Genomic DNA, 7,330 nt, shown 5'->3' on the forward strand with positions numbered 1-7,330 from the left:
TGCGCCTGGAGATCTTGTTTGGTTACATTTGCGTAAGGATATATTTCCTTATTTGCGCAAATCAAAGGTAATGCCACATGCTGATGTTCCTTTTAAGGTGTTAGAGAAAATAAATGATAATGCATATAAACTTGAGCTGCCTGCAGATTTTGGGGCGAATCCCACTTTTAACATTGCAGATTTGAAGCCTTATTTGGCTGAGCAAGATGAGCTTCCGTCGACGACGACTTCATTTCAAGAATGGGATAATGAGGAGGACATCAATACTATTGTTACACCCACAGCCCCTGCTACTATACATACTAGACCAATTACTAGAGCTCGTGCACGCCAATTAAATTACCACGTACTTTCCTTTCTTGGTAATGATTCTAATGTTCATGAGAATATGATGCTGCCTAAATTGGATACATTTGTTTTGCTTACAAATGAAGGGCCTAACTTGGAGAAGGATGAACATTGGAGAAAGAACAAGCATGGAGATGATGGCATGTGCAAGGGAAACAAGAATGAAGTTTTAAGTGATGATTTCAGGACTTTGAAGCCACCGTAATGAGTGCATGAAATCTTGGACGAAACATACAAGATGCCACTTCACGAATTTCGTCCAGAGGCTATTATAGGTGTTGCGTCACCTTATTATTGGGCCAGGCCCATGTAATTTCGAAATACATAAGTATAGGATGTTTTTAGAGTCTGTATTTGTGCGGAACCAAGAGGTAGGGTTGGTTTCAGACCCCTCCCCCAAGGGCCACGAAATCCCCCCTGCTCCTCCATATATACAGCCCTTAGGGCGTCGTTTCGACTTTGTGGTTTGTTTAGATTAAAAGTTTTCCATAGCTGCAACTTCGTGTACTTTGTTTGTGTTCAACGACCAGACCAAGGCGTCACAGAACCCCATCTTGATCAATAAAGCTTTCATCTTATATTCGCAATATCCAGATTGCAATCTTAGTTTCTTGCTTTTTCTTTGTTTTCTTGCAGGAAATAGACCTTTGTGGTTAGGTTGATCGTGCTCCGACGTGGTTAATAACCTGTCGGAGTTGGTTTAGTGACTGATAAGGCGTGACGTCCTCGCACGTTCATAGTTCGGATCGTGAAAGTCTACTCCTCCGAAACAATAATCACCATATCATCGAAAGGCAGAACACCGTTGTCTCTATCAACCAAGGAGTTGGAAGACAAGCACAAGGCAGCCCTGGATGCCCTTACGACTGATTCTGCCACTCAGTTGAAGAAGCTCACTGATGATCTAGCTGCCGCAACTGCTGCCAAGACTGATCTCAACCAACAGGTGACCAAGCTGACCGAAGAGCTTGCCAGGAGCATCAAGGAGGTGGAGGCCCTCAAGGAAGAAGCACGAAAGACAGAGGTTCTGCTGACCGATGTGCAGTCGCAGCTTTCCTCCAGGACCCAAAGCCTTGAAACCGCCAACAGCACCATCAGAGATCTAAAGGCCAGGATCGACACCTACGAGAGCACGGCAGAGTCCAGCGGAAGCCGCTAGCAACAACTCTCCAGAGATCTGGACAATGCCCAGTGTCTCTGGAAAGATGCAGAAGACCAGCTGGCGAATCAATCTGAGCAGCTCAACCTCTATATCAGGAGCCTGGTTGATATCGCCATGTTGCCTAGACCATTGTGATGGGCATGGATGGGCTAGCTTTTTCAATCAACAGGCATGAGGTCCCCAGCGTCAAGCTGGTGGTTTTCTTCAACGAGTTAATCGACAAGCTGAAGGTGCATGAAGAGGGGAGGGCCAAGTGCTTCGCGACCGAATCCAGGAAGCTCTCCCACGCCACCCTCCTCATGGTTTTGAGCAACATCGCCTGCCACTATCCGGATCTCGACCTTGATGACGGTTTCAGGAAGCCGCCGGTGGGCACCATCTTCTCAACTGCCAAAGAGAAAGCCGCTCCTCTGGCCGCTAAGGTTCTTCGCATCCCAACGGCTTCACGCAATCGTTAGACTAAGTGATGGACCATTGTTGTTCCCGTGTTATTCTGTAACAAAACATGAGGTATGCTTTGTGTTTAGGTTCCGTATACTCTATGCTTGTGTGGAACTGATATCTGTTTCTTAATCTTAAATGCGTGTTTATGTTCGTACGATTGGTCCTGATGTATGTTTTGGTTGCTTGCCGGTATCATATTGTCGCGATTGTTGTAAGGGTCTGACCCTTAACATTCATCTTGGCGTGAATGCGTCTCGGCAAGTTTTTCCTTGGTAGCTCTCGACGCAGCCGCTCATTCTGCGAGCGGGGCTCTGGACAGAATGAGGGTGCATACAAAGGACTAGACAAGGTACCATCACATGAAGGATTTCATAGTACTAACATTTACTAAAGCCAAGGGATAAACTAATGCAAAAATCTAGGATGCACCAAGAAGGAATGATTGCATGAACTTAGCTTTTGTCCTTGTTCCTTCCCATCCCTCCCGGCTGCACACACTTTGTGTGCTTGCGATGTCCAGAAAGACGGAGGCCAGGCGAATAACCCTCTGGTTCCCAGCAGGGACCAATACATGTCATGCGTGCCTAGCTGGCGGTGGAATCTGGTGCCGGGCTTTCCCGGTCCCTCCTTCCCCCTCGCGCACTCTTTTCGAGTAATCCAGCAGGCTGTCGCATGGATCACACTAGTGCGAACGGACTTGCCGGGGCAGACCTTGTCGGGGTATCGATCAATGGATTCATACCAGCGTTTTACTCAGGATTTCCCTAAGCAGGGTAAATGCTGAACCGAGTATCGCGTGGTACTCATCGACATTGACAATGCCAGGGCCAAAGCAGCTCGATTGCCGACGAGGGAGAGACATGGGGAAAGAGGAACCTCATTCCCGCGCACCTCACCCCATCTTCTTGAATGGTGCCCGAGTGGCGTTCACGCCGCCTAGGCTGCATGGGAGACGCGTACCGCCTCCCACATTAATCTTCACCGCGGCTGCGACTGCGGTGGGACAAGATTGATGAACAGAGCAGGCACAGGGACGGCCCCGCTCTGTCTCCATATCTCCATGGCGCTACTGACACCAAAAGCCTTGGCTGGCCCGTCGTGAATACGACGCGCCGCTCACGCCTTCAGGTTTGCGCAAGTGATCCCCCTGCCTGGGGCACCAAAGATGTCGCGGGAAACCACGACTACCTATGGGACCAAGAGTCCCTTTCTGGTTTGGCGGGCGGATGGCAGGTTGCACAAAGAGCAGAAGAGCATGGAACAGCATGACAGAGATCACACGGGCAATTTTACCCAGGTTCGGGCCGCTGTGAGGAGCGGAAGGGACGGGGTCGCGGTGGTGTGCTAGGAGCCGCAGATTGCCGCCGGAAGTCGCCGGGATCGGCCGCCATAGGTGGCGGCGGTGAGGAGTCGTGGGGAGAGAGAGATGGGGTTCGCAAGAGGATGGGGGTGTCACGGGAGGTAGGGGAGACCGGAGACGGGCAATCAGGTCGCCGGTGGAGCAAGGTGGCTGCCAGATCGGCAGCGGTGGAAATCACGGAATGAGGGGCGGCCTCGATCAGATCTGGGGGAAGGGTGGGTTGGGGAGTTGGGGGAGGAGAGGGAGCGTGAGAAGGTGGAGAAGGGAACGAGGGGCTGGCGGGGAGGGTGCGGCATCGCGAGAAAGAAGACGGCGGGGAGGAAGGGGACGGGATCGAGAGGAGCTCCGCCGGATCAAGAAGGGCGCGATGGAGGAAGAGAGCAAGGGGAAGAAAGGAGGCGGGGGGTGGATGGAAAATGACCACAGAGCTAGGGTTTCAGGGTTAGTGTGGAAGGGCTGAGGACTACCGTTGGATCCCCGAGTATCAGACGGTGTCTGATGCACGATCCGCGTGAGATGTCCACGGACCAATCAGAAAGTAGTACCACGTTATGACCATTTAAATTGGTCATGGTTGACTAAAAATAGCGTGTTAAAATCATATCAACTATTTTATGAGCTGAAAAATTCAAAAAAGGAAATGGAAAACCTTCTCATTGTGTCACCAAATGTGAATAAGTTTTTAGGAAAAATAACAAACATGAAATAAGATAAATATCTTTAAAAATGTGTTGTGAGAAATGAGTTTTTTGGCAAAAAAACATTTTCCATTTTCCGAGTGCCCAAAATGAGTTTTTTTGTGAAGGGCCTACCATATATTTGTTTCAAAATTGTACCAACTCAATTTTATAAAATACTAGGACATATTTAATGCACAATTGACTAAATGGTCGGGTGTCAAAAGTTTTGAGCCACCTCTCGTGAAAAAGACAAATTTCCGCCGATTCAGTAAGAAGCGGGTAAAATTTGAACTGCGGCTGCCTCATAGTTTGCTCTTTATTTTTTTTCCAAAAATCATTTCTAGATACATAAGTATCTATTTAATCACATAAATATCAAAAGTTTTCCAAGATTCAACCACTAGCTAGGAACGGTCATTCCCGCCGTTTTGACCACATTTTGAAACGGGCATAAAAAATTCAAAAAAAAAATCAAAAAGTTGGGAAACCTTCAGATTGTGTCATGATATGTGGCCAAGTTCCCAGGAAAAATAATAAACTTCTAATACCGCAATTATTTTAAAAAAGTGTTATTAGAAACGAGCTATCAAGTGTGGAGATCAATGGCTTTCAAGCCAAATGATCAATCTTATGGCCACATTCATGGCATAGTTTGTTCAAATGATCTCATATTGTGCACAAGGGTGCATATTGGAATTGCAAACAGTGTTGCCTCAGGAAGTTTTCTTTTTCTTTGAACGAAAGAACCATTTTCCATCTTTCGAGTGCCCAAAAGGAGGTTTTTTTGTGAAGGACCTCCCAAATAATTGTTGCAAATTGGACCAAATCGTTTTTCTAAAATACTAGTCCATATTTAATGCACAATTGATCAAATGGTTGGGTGTAAAAAGTTTTTATCCACCTCTGGTGAAAAAGACAAATTCCCGCTGATTCAGTTGGAAGCGGGTCAAATTTGAACTGTAGCAACCTCGTAGTTTGCTCTTTATTTTTTCCAAAAATCATTTCTAGGTACATAAGTATCTATTTAATCAGAGAAACACCAAAAAAATTCCAAGATTCAACCACTAGCTAGCAACGGTCATTCCCGTCGTTTTGACCGCATTTTGAAACGGGCATAAAAATTAAAAAAAAAATAAAAATTGGGAAACCTTCGCATTGTGTCATGATATGTGGCCAAGTTCCCAGGAAAAATAATAAACTTGTAATACGGCAATTATTTTAACAAAGTGTTATCAGAAACGAGGTATCACGTGTGGAGATCAATGGCTTTCAAGCCAAATGATCAATCTTATGGCCACATTCATGGCAGAGTTTGTTCAAATGATCTCATATTGTGCACAAGGGTGCATATTGGAATGGCAAACAATGTTGCCTAAGGAAGTTTTCTTTTTCTTTGGACGAAAGAACCATTTTCCATTTTTCGAGTGCCCAAAAGGAGGTTTTTTGTGAAGGACCTCCCAAATAATTGTTGCAAAATTGGACTAAATCATTTTTCTAAAATACTAGTCCATATTTAATGAACAATTGACCAAATGGTTGGGTGGGAAACATTTTTATCCACCTCTGATGAAAAAGACAAATTCTCGCCGATTCAGTTGGAAGCGGGTCAAATTTGAACTGTAGCTACCTCGTAGTTTGCTATTTATTTTTTCCAAAAAATCATTTCTAGGTACATAAGTATCTATTTAATCATAGAAACACCAAAAAAATTCCAAGATTCAATCACTAGCTAGGAACGGTCATTCCCATCGTTTTGACCGCATTTTGAAACGGGCATAAAAAATTCAAAAAAAATCATAAAATTGGGAAACCTTCGCATTGTGTCATTATATGTGGCCAAGTTCCCAAGACAAATAATAAACTTGTAATACGGCAATTATTTTAAAAAAGTGTTCTCAGAAATGAGCTATCATGCGTGAAGATTCATGGCTTTCAAGCCAAATAATCAATCTTATGGCCACATTCTTGGCATAGTTTGTTCAAATGATCTCATATTGTGCACAAGGGTGCATCTTGGAATGGCAAACAATGTTGCCTAAGGAAGTTTTCATTTTCTTTGGACGAAAAAACCATTCCTCATTTTTCGAGTGCCTGAAAGGAGGGTTTTTTGTGAAGGACCTCCCAAATAATTGTTGAAAAATTATACCAAATCATTTTTATAAAACACTAGGCCATATTTAATGCACAATTGACCAAATGTTTGGGTACAAAAAGTTTTGATCCACCTCTCGTGAAAAAGACAAATTTCTGCCGATTTAGTTGGAAGCGGGTCAAATTTGAACTGCGGCTGCCTCATAGTTTGCTATTTATTTTTTCCAAAAATCATTTCTAGGTACATAAGTATCTATTTAATCAGATAAACACCAAAAAAAATCCAAGATTCAACCACTAGCTAGGAACGGCCATTCCCGCCGTTTTGTCCGCATTTTGAAACGGGCATAAAAAATTCAGAAAAAATCAAAAAATTGGGAAACCTTCGCATTGTGTCATTATATGTGGCCAAGTTCCCAGTAAAAATAACAAACTTGTAATATGGCAATTATTTTAAAAAAGCATTCTCAGAAACGAGCTATCACGTATGGAGATCAATGACTTTCAAGCCAAATGATCAATCTTATGGCCACATTCATGGCATAGTTTGTTCAAATGATCTCATATTGTGCACAAGGGTGCATCTTGGAATTCCAAACAATGTTGCCTAAGGAAGTTTTCATTTTCTTTGCACGAAAAATTCATTTTCCATTTTTCCGAGTGCCCAAAATGAGTTTTTTTGTGAAGGACCTACCATATATTTGTTGCAAAATTGGACCTAATCAATTTTATAAAATACTAGGCCATATTTAATGCACAATTGACAAAATGGTTGGGTGTCAAAAGTTTTGATCCACCTCTGGTGAAAAAGACAAATTCCTGCCGATTCAGCAGGAAGCGGGTCAAATTTGAACTGCAGCTGCCTCATAGTTTGCTATTTATTTTTTCCAAAAATCATTTCTAGTTACATAAGTACCTATTTAATCATAAATACATGGTTTGGTGGCGATACGTCGAGGTTTGGTCGGTGGCCGAGGCCCCCAACTCTAGAGCGCGTAAACTCACATGCCCGCCGCGTGGTCACCGCGTGGCCGTGGCGTTGCCATGTGTTCTGGGCGGCCTAGGCATGTCTAGTGGGTTGGGCACTCCCCAGGTAGGTGCTAGGAAGAAAATCACAACATAAGATTCTCACGAGGAGATCGATCGATGCTCAAACATGAATAACCAGCCAAGTGTTTGATTAGCGGTACGGGTAATGCACATGGCCAATGGGCGTGAGTTTTTGCCGAGGATGATCATCTACTA

This window comes from Triticum aestivum, chromosome 1A (assembly GCF_018294505.1).
Source record: "Triticum aestivum cultivar Chinese Spring chromosome 1A, IWGSC CS RefSeq v2.1, whole genome shotgun sequence".
NCBI classification, from domain to species: Eukaryota; Viridiplantae; Streptophyta; class Magnoliopsida; order Poales; family Poaceae; genus Triticum; species Triticum aestivum.